Genomic DNA, 13,107 nt, shown 5'->3' on the forward strand with positions numbered 1-13,107 from the left:
ACTTGCAGTGTTTTTTGCTTTTGTTTTTTAAACGGAAGCATTGAGAAGAAAAAAATGGCCCAATATGCTTATCACCCTGATAAATCCCCATTTACATAAAAATATCAAAGTACCGTAAATGCTGTTTAAAAATTTAACAGTACAGAAAAATGAAAGGCTCCTTCCATCCTATCATCCTAATCCCTTTCTCTAAGAATAATGACTCTTGTGTTAACTGGGATTCCTTCTACAAATAAAAGTATATGTATATACATAGTGAATCTTATTTATACAAAGGAGATTCTTAACTAGTAAGTTTTCAGTGGTTTTAAACATCTTCATTGCCTCTGTCCTGATCCAAGCATGTCTCATGAATAATTAAAATTTAACTAGTCTCTGCCTTCACTTTAGCCACCTTTCAGTCAGTTCTGCACACACTATAGCTAGTGATCTTTTTAAACTTGTAAGGCACTCCCCTTTATGAAAGCTTTCATGGCTTCTGATTTTCTTTGCATAAAAGCCATACCTTTAAAGGGGACCATAAATTGGGCCTACGTTATCTGGCACCACTCCCGCCATCTCCTACCTTGTGTATTTCACAAAGAGTGTTAGGAAGGCAACTGGGGTTCTCATTTGTGGAGAAAGAATTTTAGCCAACCAGTCTGAAGCTTTTGTATCTGACAAGTAGTTAACTAAAATAACTAATTTGCTAAATGGTAAGTCTTAATATGTATAGATGACTTTCTGGATAGTCTAGAATTTAATAATTCCATAATTCTCATTTTAATGGATATTAGGAGCTTGCTGTAAAATATGCTTTTTCTAGCTACCATAGAACAATCCAATGTGGTGTATTCTAAAAACTTTTAGTCAAAATACTTCTCTAATTCAAATTACTTAGATTGGAACTTTTATGAATTATTCAGCACAAGGTTCTGTGTGTCTTAGGCTATACCTATAGACCTAAATATACAAGTAGTTTATATAACAAAAGTCTTAAGAGGAACTCTTCCAAGACAAATGTTTCTTAATCATTTGTTCTGTTAAATTTGTTTTGATATAAATTAAGCCACTAACTACTTTAAGGGTTTGACTTGGGTTTTATAACAGTTTACAAAATAATCAAACCAGTTGTATTTTAGGGAATGGAAGACCAAATAAGAAAGCTCAAATAGAGGTTTGTTATAGTTATAATTCTAAAGTAATGAAGGGAAATGCATCCTGTTAAGTATTTAAAAGGTATACTTTTAATAATGAGAAAGGATGACTACCCTAATGGGACAGAAGTTTTGCATACTTTCTTTTCTCTTGAGTGCTATTTATTGCTCACCCTCAACTTTTTATTATGAAAATTTTTAAAATATAGAAAAGTTTAAAAAATAGTATGAACATCATATACCCTCCACCTAAATTTAGCAATTATTGACATTTTGCCATACAGTCAGTTCTATAACATGATGTATAGCTAGAATCATGGTGTGCAAAATTGTACAATAAAAACCACAGGACTTAGAGAAGAAATGGGGGTAGGGGCACAACACTCAAATTTCATCGGTAACACAAACAACTGGAACCTAGTAAAAACGTGTTAAATGATTAAGAAATACATACTATATTAAATATGCCACTTTACGTTGAAAAATACCTAACGCTTGCTTGTGCAAGTGGATGTTGGAAGTTGCAGCAAATGTCATTGCAAAGTGGTAGAAGGAGGGTTATCTGAAATCTGACAAAGTTGTAACACCAGATGTGGATGGGTGTGGCTCATAAAGGTGAATTGATTTATCTGGGTGTTTTGAGATGTGTACATTTGTATGTTTTGTTCTTAAGCAGTTCGATTGAACTGGGTGCACTTTTCTGTGTTCACCTTTTTTCCTGAGGAAATCACATAAGCAAATGTGAAATGAATATTTTGCTCAAATTGTTCACTTGCCTCTTTAAGATTCTCTCTGTCAGCAGTTTGACTATGATGTGTCTCAAGTGTGGATCCCTTTGGGTTTTCTTGAGTTTCTTAGATGTACAGATTAATATTTTTTCTAGTAGTATTTTTGAATTGAGATAGGGATCCAAGTTCAGAAAGACTGAAGTAGCTAGTTGTGGGACAAAGTACTAGAAAAGAGGAAGATTTACAGCGATAGTTCCAGAGGTGAGTAGAGTAGTCTTGAGTTTTTGGCTGAGGACTTGTTTCTGCATCTGTAGGGTAAAATTATCTTGAGTCCCTGGAATAACCACCGGAAAGCAGCAGAGCAAAGTTTCCAACAGGCAAGGAATAGTTTAAATTCTCATCAGGGGGCTGGCCCTGTGGCGTAGTGGTTAAGTTTGGTGCACTCTGCTTTGGTGGCCCAGGTTCACGGGTTTGGATCCTGGGTGGGGACCCACACCACTCATCAGCCATGCTGTGGCAACGATCCATGTACAAAGTAGAGGAATATCGGCACAGATGTTAGCTCAGGGCAAATCTTCCTCAAGCAAAAAGAGGAAGATTGGCAATGGGTCTTGGCTCAGGGTGAATCTTCCTAAACAACAAAAATAAGTAAATAAATTCTCATCAGCCAGAATTGTAATACACAGAATCAGAGCCATCAGAAGGGTATTGCCTGGGCCGGCCCCGTGGCTTAGCAGTTAAGTGCACACGCTCTGCTACTGGCGGCCTGGGTTCGGATCCCGGGCGCGCACCGACGCACCACTTCTCCGGCCGTGCTGAGGCCATGTCCCACATACAGCAACTAGAAGGATGTGCAGCTATGACATACAACTATCTACTGGGGCTTTGGGGGGAAAATAAATAAGTAAATGTTTTAAAAAAAAAAAACGCTTTAAAGGACCCAATAAAATCCAGCACTCAGTAATATAAAATTCATTTCTGGCATTCAAGTCATGCAAATGAATATTAGTAACTTGAAGCTGTATGGAAAATAAAGATCTCAATAAAGGTAAATACATGGGTACTCAAAAGCTGGTATTGTAACAATGGTTTTTAACTGTACTGTGCTGCATGATTTAAGAGACTGATAAATTTAAAGAAAAAATTATTAGTCTAAAAGCTAGTATTCTAATTTTAGTTTGTAACTTCAAATCTTATTTTCTACATAATTTTAAGAGACTAATGCACTTAAGAGAATTATTTAGTTTATATTTTGGGGCACACAATATATAAAGATATAATTTTGTGACCTCAACAACTAAAAGGGGTGGGGACAGAGCTATAAAGGAGCAGAGTTCTTGTATGTTATTGAGGTTAAGCTGCTATAAATTCAAATTAGAGTGTTATAACTTTAGGATGTTAAATGTTATCCCCAGGGTAACCACAAAGAAAACAGCTATAGAATATACACAAAAGGAAATGAGAAAGGAATTTAAACATTTCACTACAAAAGATCAACTAAACAAAAAAGACAGTACAGTCATGTGCCACATAATGACGTTTCAGTCAATGACGGACTGCATATGTGATGGTGCTCCCATAAGATTACTACTATATAGCCTAGGTGTGTAGTAAGCTATACCATCCAGGTTTGTGTAAGTACACTCTATGATGTTCGCACAATGACGCAATCACCTAACGATGCATTTCTCAGAACATATCGCTGTCATTAAGCGACACATGACTAATTCATGAAATGAGGGACTAAAAACCTATAAGGCACATAGAAAAGAAATAGAAAAATAACAGAAGTAAATTCGTCATCAGTAATTTAAATAAGTAGATTAAACTCTTCAATCAAAACAGAGATTGGTAGAATGATTTAAACAAATGATCCAACTATATGCTATCTACAAAAGACTTTAGATCCAAAAACAAATAGATTGAAAGTGAAAGGATGGAAAAATTCCATGCAAACAGTAACCAAAAGGGAGCAGGAATAGCTATACTATCAGAGAAAGTAGAATTTAAATTTTTTAAAAGTTATAAGAACAAAGGAGGACATTATATATTATTAAAAGGTTAAACACAACAAGTAGATATAACAATTACAAACATTTATGCACCTGACAACATCAAAATATGTGAGGCAAAAACTGACAATTGAAGGGAGAAATAGTTCTACAATAATAGTTGGAGACTTTAATACCCCACTCAAAATAACTGATAGAACAACCAGACAGAAAAAAGTAAGGAAATAGAGGACTTAACACAATAAACCAACTAGGTCTAACAGACACGTAGAGAACACCGCTCCACAACAACAGCATACAAATTCTCAAGTGCACATGGGATATTTTCCAGGATACACTCATATGTTAAGCTACAAATTAAGTCTCGAGAGATTTTTAAAAGGTAGATAGCATGCAAAATATATTCTCTGACCAAAACAGGATGAAATTAGAAATCAATAACAAAAGGAAAACAAAAATTTTAAAAATTATGTAAATTAAACACTTAAGAAACCAATGGATCAAAGAAGAAATCACAAGGGAAATTAGAAAATACTTAGAAATGAATGAAAATGAAAATACAACATACCAAAACTTATGGGACACAGCAAAAGCCGTGCAAAGGGGGAAATTTATAGCTATAAATGCTTACATTAAAAAAACAAGAAAGATCTCAAATCAACAACCCAACTATACAACTTAAGGAACTAGAAAAAGAACAAACTAAACCCAAAGCTAGAAGGAAGGAAGTATAACGATCAGAGCAGAGATAAATGAATAGAGAATAGAAAACAATAGAGAAAATCAATGAAACCAAAAGATGGTTCTTGGAACAGATCAACAAAATTGACAAACCTTTAGTTAGATAGACTAAGAAAAAAAAAAGATACAAATTAATAAAATCAGAAATGAAAGTAAGGACATTACTACCAATTTTACAGAAATGAAAACGATTATAAGAGAATACTATGAACAATTTGTACACCCACAAACCCACAAACTACATAACCTAGATCAAATGGATAAATTCCTAGAAACACAAAAGCTACCAAGTCTAAATTACAAAGAAATAGAAAATCTGAAGAGATCTATAACTAGTAAGGAGATTTAATCAGTAATCAAAAATCTCCCAAAAAAGAAAAGCCCTGTATCATAGCTTCACTGGTGAATTCTACCAAACATTTAAAGAACTAATACCAATTCTCAAACTTTTCCAAAAATTGAAGAGGAGTGAACACTTTCTAATTCATTCATTCTATGAGGCCAGCATTACCCTGATACCAAAGGCAAAGACACTACAAAAAAAAGAAAACTACAGACCAATACCCCTTATGAACATTGATGCAAAAATCCTCAACAAAACACTAGCAAACCAAATTCAGCAGCATATTGAAAGGATTATACACCATGACCAAGTGAGATTTTATTCCTAGAATGCAAGGATATTTCAACATAGAAAATTGATCAATGTAATATACCACATTAACAGAATGAAGGGAAAAAACACATGATCATCTCAATTGATGCAGAAAAAGCATTCGACAATTTTCAACACACTTTCATGATAAAAAAGACACTCAAGAAACTAGGAATTGGCAAGCTGGCCCCGTGGCTTAGCAGTTAAGTGCGTGCGCTCCGCTACTGGCAGCCTGGGTTCAGATCCGGGTGCGCACCAATGCACTGCATGTCCGGCCATGCTGAGGCGGCATCCCACATACAGCAACTAGAAGGATGTGCAGCTATGACATACAACTATCTGCTGGGGCTTTGTGGAGAAAAAGGGAAAAAAAGGAAGAGGATTGGCAATAGATGTTAGCTCAGGGCTGATCTTCCTCACAAAAAAAAGAAAAAAAAGAAACCAGGAATAGAAGGAAACTACCTCAACATAATGAAAACCATATATGAAAAACCGACAGTGAACATCATACTCAATGGTAAAAGCCTGAAAGCTTTTCCTCTAAAATCAGGAACGAGGCAAGGATGCCCATTTTTACCACTTCTATTCAATATAGTACTGAAAGTTCTAGCCAGAGCAGTTGGGCAAGAAAAAGAAATAAAAGTCATCCAAATTGGAAAGGAAAAAGTAAAATGATCTCTGCAGATGATATCATCTTATATGTAGAAAGACCTAAAGATTTCACCAAAAAAGGTATTAGAACTAATAAATGAATTCAGCAAAGTAACAGGATACAAAGTCAACACACAAAAATCAGCTGCATTTTTATACACCAACAGTGAACAATCTGAAGATCAGCCCTGAGCTAACATCCATGCCAATCCTCCTCTTTTTGCTGAGGAAGAATAGCCCTGAGCTAACATCTATTGCCAATCCTCCTCCTTTTTTTCCCTTTTTCTCCCCAAAGTCCCAGTAGATAGTTGTATGTCATAGTTGCACATCCTTCTAGTTGCTGTATGTGGGACGCAGCCTCAGCATGGGTGGACAAGCTGTGCGTCGGTGCGCGCCCAGGATCTGAACCCAAGCTGCCAGTAGCGGAGTGCATGCACTTAACTGCTAAGCCACGGGGCTGGCCCCTACAAAAACAATTTCATTCACAATGGGATCAAAAAGAATAAAATACTTAGGAATTAACCAAGGAGGTGAAAGACTGGCACAATGAAAATTACAGAACATTGCTGAAAGAAAGACAAACAGAAATACATCCTATGTTCGTGAATTGGAAGACTTAATATTGTTAAAATATCAATACTATCCAAAGTGATCTACAGATTGAATGTAATCTCTATCAAAATCCCAATGACATTTTTTGCAGAAATAGAAACAAACCCATCCTACAATTTATATGGAATCAAAGGGATCGCAAATAGCTAAACAATCTTGAAAAAAAAGAACAAAACTGGAAGACTCACACTTCCTGATTTCAAAACTTACTATAAAGCTGCAGTAATCAAAACAGTGTGGTACTGGCATAAAGACCGACATTTTTTTAGATCAATGGAATAGAACAGAGAGCCCAGAAATAAACCCTCACATATATGGTCAAATGATTTTTGATGAGGGAACCAACATCATTCAATGGGGAAAGGTCAGTCTTTTCAACAAATGGTGCTGGGAAAACTGGATGTCCACATGCAAAAGAATGAGGTTGGATCCTTACCTACCACCATACAAAAAATTAATTCAAAGGGGATCAAATGTAAACCTAAATGTAAGACCTAAAACAATACACTCTTAGAAGAAAACAAAGAACAAAAGCTTCGCAATATTGAATTTGGCAGTAATTTCTTGAATGTTTTACTAAAGGCACAGGTAACAAAAGAAAAAATAGACAAATTGGACTTCATGAATATTTTAAAGTTCTGTGCATCAAAAGACACTATCAACAGAGTAAAAAGCAACCCACAGAAAGGGAGAAAATATTTGCAAATCTCATATCTGATCAGGGATTAATATCCAGAATATATAGAGAACTCCTAAAACTCAACAACAAAAAAACAGACAACCCAACTAAAAAATGGGCAAAGAATTTGAATAGACATTTCTCCAAAGAAGATATACAAATGGCCAATAACCACATGAAAAGATGTTCAACATCAGTAATCATTAGGGAAATCCAAATCAAAACTACAATGAGATACCACCTCACACCCATTAGGATGGCTACTAGCAAAAAACCAGAAAACAAGTGTTGGCGAGGATGTAAAGAAATTGGAACCCTTGTGTACTGTTGGTGGGAATGTTAAAATGGTACAGCTGCTATTGAAAACAGTAAGACAGTCCCTCAAAAAATTAAAAATAGAATACCAGGCTGGCCCAGTGGCGGTGGCGTGCTCTGCTTTGGTGGCCCAGGGTTCGGATCCCAGGCATGCACCAACGCACTGCTTGTCAACCATACTGTGGCAGTGTCCCATATAAAGTAGAGGAAGGTGGGCACGGATGTTAGCCCAGGGCCAATCTTCCTCAGCAAAAAAGAGGAGGATTGGCAACGGATATTAGCTCAGGGCTAGTCTTCCTCACACACACAAAAAAACAAAAACAAAAAGAAGGAATTTCTAAAAAAAAAAAGGAAGGAATTTCTGATATACACTACAGCATGGATGAATCTTGAGGACATTATGCTAAATGAAATAAGCCAGTCACAAAAAAGACAAATATTGTATGATTCCACTTACATGAGGTACTTAGAGTAGTCAAAATCATAGAAGCAGAAAGTAGAATGGTGGTTGCCAGGGCTGGGAGGAGAAGAGAATGGGGAGTCATTGTTTAGTGTGTATAGAGTTTCAGCTATTCATTCAATATATTTTAACATATAATTTATATTTATTTAATATATATTTTAAGTAGTTTAAAGCCACTTTATTAATATAATTATACTATATAGGGCCGGCCCCGTGGCTTAGCGGTTAAGTGCGCGCGCTCTGCTACTGGTGGCCTGGGTTCAGATCTCGGGCGCGCACCGATGCACCGCTTCTCTGGCCACGCTGAGGCCGCGTCCCACATACAGCAACTAGAAGGATGTGCAGCTATGACATACAACTATCTACTGGGGCTTTGGGGTAAAAAAATAAATAAATAAATAAATTATACTATATAAATATATATTAACTCATAGTAATATATTATTCTATAGATATATAAGTGAGACAGCCAAAGGTGGAAAATAAATACAAGGTATGAATTACTGACCTGGCCATAGCTTTAAAGCAAATTAAGTTCAGTTTCCTGTTCATGAAGGACTTGTCCAGACAGCCACCATAGAGTCATTGTGACTTAGAATTGTCCATCTAAGGGTAAAGGAAAGAAATTAATTTGCCAGTTTCCCATCTCTCTCATTGGTCAACGCTTGTCCCAGGGTGTTGATTCTTGCCCAGTGCCTCCAGTCAGATGCTGGGGAAGCCAGATCTTGGGCCACTGGTTCAGTGCTTCATCTGCGTCTGGAAGTGGTGTAAGGAGCCAGAGCCTCCATGGGTGTAGTCAATGTTGCTTTAGCACAAGAGATGTAGACTCTGGTACTGCAGCAGGTAGCAAGAGGACCAGAGAGCAAATGGAACTAAGGAAATAGTCAGGTATCCTAGAGAAGAATTAGAGCCTTGGTTCTCCAACCTGTAACGCATTAGAATCATCTGAAGCATTCTAGAAGCTATACTGATAACCAAGTGTTCAAATTATTTACTTCTGCATTAAAAAATTACTCCAAAACTTAGTGGCTTAAAAACCACTTAAAATATATGTTATTAAATATATTAATAAATTATTACAAGTTAAGGGGCCGGCCCGATGGTGCAAGCGGTTAAGTGACCGCGCTCCGCTGCAGCATCCCGGGGTTCGCCAGTTTGGATCCCGGGCGCGCACCAACGCACTGCTTGGCAAGCCACGCTGTGGCGGCATCCCATATAAAGTGGAGGAAGATGGGGACGGATGTTAGCCCAGGGCCAGTCTTCCTCGCCAAAAAAAGAGGAGGAATGGCAGATGTTAGCACAGGGCTGATCTCCTCACACACAAAAAATTATTACAAGTTAATGTATAATTATATAATAATATTATATTATATATTATCATACTACATATTAATATATAAATAAAATATACAATTTATATTTAATGTATATTTTAAGTGGTTTCTAAGCAACTATATTTATTTCATATGTAATTTAAATATAATTATTCTACAGATTTTATAATTTCTGTCATGAGTTCTTCTGTAACCTGTGAATTGTTTTTTAGAAGTATTTTAAAGTTTCCAAACTGAAAAGGCTTTTCTAGTTATTCTTTAATTATTCTCTAACTTAATTGCATTAAGTGATCAGAGAATGTTGATTGTTTGATATTAATCCTTTGAAATATGTTGACGCTAGCTTTATGTACTATGGTTACCTTTTATAATGTTCCATGTGTTCCTAAAGTAATGTATACTCTCCAATTGTGTTTTTTTAATATATATATATTAGCTATGTTATCATCCAATAGCTATGTATTATCTAATTGTTAATTGTGCTGTTCAAATCTTCTATACCCCTTCATATGTACACAAATGTATCAAAGACTTCCACAGGACTGTCCACAGCTGCTTTATTCACAGTAGCCAATGTGGCGGCCATAGAGCTGAGCTGCTAGGATGTCCCCTAAAGACAGGATCTGCTCTGAGGAGTGCAGTCAATGGATACAGCAGTGTGCTGGAGCCTGCTGGTACGGACTTGAGAGAGTTGACTGTAAAATTTTCAGCCATTACTAATTTGTTAAACACAGCCATTATTAAAAATTAGTTTTGCTAAATTACAATTAAATAATGTTCAAAACAAAGATAATTTCTCAAAACTCTTTACCTCCTCTTCTGTTACCATATTTTACTTATATTTATATGCTCTTGAGCTTATTTGCACCTACTGTATCTCTGCAGTGAAAAACTATATAATGGTGTGCTACTGGACATCCTTCCCCAAGTTCATGTTCAGTGATGTCACATTGGTAGCTTGGAATTGGCCTTGGTGGGAGTATTGACACCATGGAAATCAGCAAATGCTACAAACTGGACTTGTAAACTTAAAGTGATTGATAGGGAAAATGTTCATAATGCAGGAAAAAAACTTAAAATTGTGTGGTGCCTGTAGCCATTACATTGTGAATAGCACAAAAAATTAAGGAAAATTCTTTCAATATTAGAAAAGTATTTATTTCAGTGAAGAAGTTGCTCACGATATTGAAAAACAAGTGAAATTCTGACATACATTTTGATTACTTCACTTTCACCTTATTAATATAAGCAAAAATATCAACCAATATCCATGTTGGAACTACATTGTTAATCAACTGCAACCACAGGCTGGCTTCAGATACGAGAGTTCAGCAAAAACTAAGGAAAGTATTCTGGGAGAATCAATTGTTTATGAGGAAGTCACAGTAAAGAGTATATTTTGTTATTTCTAAGTTGTATGCTACAATCCTTTATATCACTAAAATTTACAATAAGTGTGTCATCACACACACACACACTTTCCCCCAGAGAGTCTCTCAGTAACCATTTACCAGCATACCAGCACTTTAGGATTTTTCACAGTGTTCCATCTGAGAACATGTTCTTCCCAGGGAGCTCTAGCCAATGATTGAGATGGTAGGGCTGGTAGGGTCTGGCCATTTCTGCCCATTGCAGAACTCCTCTATGAGCAATCTTAGCACTGGAGCTCTCTTTTTAACTAGCTGAGACTTTCTCAGAGCTGCACTGCAGTTTCAACCTCCTCCTACACAATATTCTCCCTTCCCTCTCTCCTTTCTAAGGTGTCAGATCGTATGTTGGCCTGAAGACTTTCCTGCTCCTCTTCCTTTTTCTTTCACAGGAATTTTGCCCAGTAAATCTCTTGCACTTCTAATTCCTTCTTGGTGTCTGCTTCCTGAAGGACCCAAATTGACAGCCAAAAAATGGAAACAACCCAAATGACCATCAACAGGTGAATGGATAGATTTAAGATAGTGATAAAGACAAGGTTAATAGTGCAGATTAAATATGAGTATATCTTGTCTGTTACATTATGAATAGCACCAAAAAATGAGGAAAATTCCTCCAGTATTGGAAGATTATTATCTCTTTAAGCAAAGAATTCTATTCAGCAATTAACAAGAAACAGACTACTCATATATACAACAACATGGATGAATCTCAAAGAAAAATAACAGTATGCTGAGCAAAAAGAGTACATATGGTATGATTCCATTTATATGAAGTTCTAGAACAGTCAAGGGGATGAATGGGGAACAGACTGGGAAGGGGTACAAGGAGAATTTCTGAGATGATGGAAATGTTCTATATCTTAATAAGGGTATGATTTCATGAGTGTATGCATTTGTCAAAATTCATCTATCTATACTTTTAAGATCTATTCATTTCAGTGTATATGTTCCATCTCAATTCAAAAGCGCAAAAACAATTCTTCCTATAATGATGTAAGATGTGTCATTTTCTTCTTGTGGATCTGTCCATTTCTGTTCTGTATACTTTGAGGCTATGTTATCAGATATCTGCAAATTTAGAATATTGCTGGTGAGTGGAAACTTTTCTGCTCTTCTACATACACTACACATCGTGTCCTCCACACTCATTCCTTCCATTCTATTCTATTCTTGCCTAATCTTCCATTTGCAGTGCTTCAGCATGTAGACCTCTATTGCTGTTTTGGGGTCAGGTTTATACCTAATCCCAAGAGGGGCACATGCAGCCACAGAACCAGCCGCATGTGAAAGACCGGAAGTCCCTACTCTGGTCACTTGGGGTGTCCATACCTCATGGGCTTCCAGCTCTGGCTTCTGTTCAGAATCCAGCCAGCATCTGTTCCAGCGTGCGAAGCAAATCTCAGCAAAAACAAAGAGCAGCCTGAAGGAAGTGGGAGAGTAGGGGATTTTGCAGGTGCTCACACTCCAGACCCGCGAACAAGAAAGGCTTGGAAACAAGAAAGGCTCAGACCTCAGAGATGGGTTCCAGACGGGGCACGCATGCTGCATACCCTAACTTTATGGTGGCAATGGCTGGTTGTAGGGTTGTAGGTCCGGGGGCACAAGGAGGCTGAAGAATAGAGAGGGAGAGGTTGCAGCAGCCTCAGCCTCAGGAAGCAGGAGCTTAGGTAGCAGGTGGCTGAGACGGCACCTCATCTGCTCTTTTAAGGCTAGGCCTCTCCTACAGGCACGCGGCTTAGGGGGGAGGCGCCATTTGAAGCACCCAAATCTCGAGTGGGAAATGGTGGTAGGGTGAGGTGGAAATGGAGTGTGTCTGTGGTTACTGGTGAGCGCTTGCACCCTCCAACCCCACTACTATAAAGCTGGTGAACACAAGCAGCAAACGCCCAGTTCATACAACTGTACTGTCACTCACTGGTGGGTGGGCCAGGCTCCACCGAACTCTGGCTTTTATTGGTCAGGGCAAGAAGAACACGAGTGGGATAACTAGCAGCCTCCTTCGGATTGGTCGATTTCTGCTAGCTCTCAAGTCAATCAGAGAAAAATGTACTCCTTCCCATTCTCTGGCTCCCGGGGGAGCCATGTTAGGTAGCAGAATGCAAACCTTGCCGCTGTTCTGAGATCGCCACACAATAGCATCCTCTGCTTTCTCCTGCCGCCGCCATCTCCTCCTAACATGTTATTTCATGCGCTCTTTTTTGCACAAAACGATCTGTTTCATGTGAGAAGTCTACGTTTAGGCGGTGAGGCGAGAAACTGGGGAAGAGGTGCTCTGTTCCGCCAGCCAACCCTCTAAACCAGCAAAGACTGAGTAATGACTCCTGTTATCCAGGAAGCGCCGGTCTTAGGTC

General features: G+C 37.7%; 1 long non-coding RNA gene across 1 annotated transcript; it reads right to left on the bottom strand.

Annotated features, from left to right (window-relative positions):
* Positions 1 to 1,253: 1,253 nt before the first annotated feature.
* Positions 1,254 to 12,879, bottom strand: LOC147915951 (uncharacterized). Its single transcript, XR_015553643.1, has 4 exons — positions 12,086 to 12,879; positions 8,501 to 8,598; positions 7,987 to 8,046; positions 1,254 to 2,495 (listed from the first exon to the last, which is right to left on the bottom strand). It is a non-coding gene; the product is annotated as an uncharacterized LOC147915951 (long non-coding RNA).
* Positions 12,880 to 13,107: the final 228 nt, after the last annotated feature.

The sequence above is a fragment of the Ceratotherium simum genome, chromosome 11 (genome assembly GCF_057802395.1).
Source record: "Ceratotherium simum simum isolate JZ-2026a chromosome 11, ASM5780239v1, whole genome shotgun sequence".
NCBI lineage: Eukaryota > Metazoa > Chordata > Mammalia > Perissodactyla > Rhinocerotidae > Ceratotherium > Ceratotherium simum.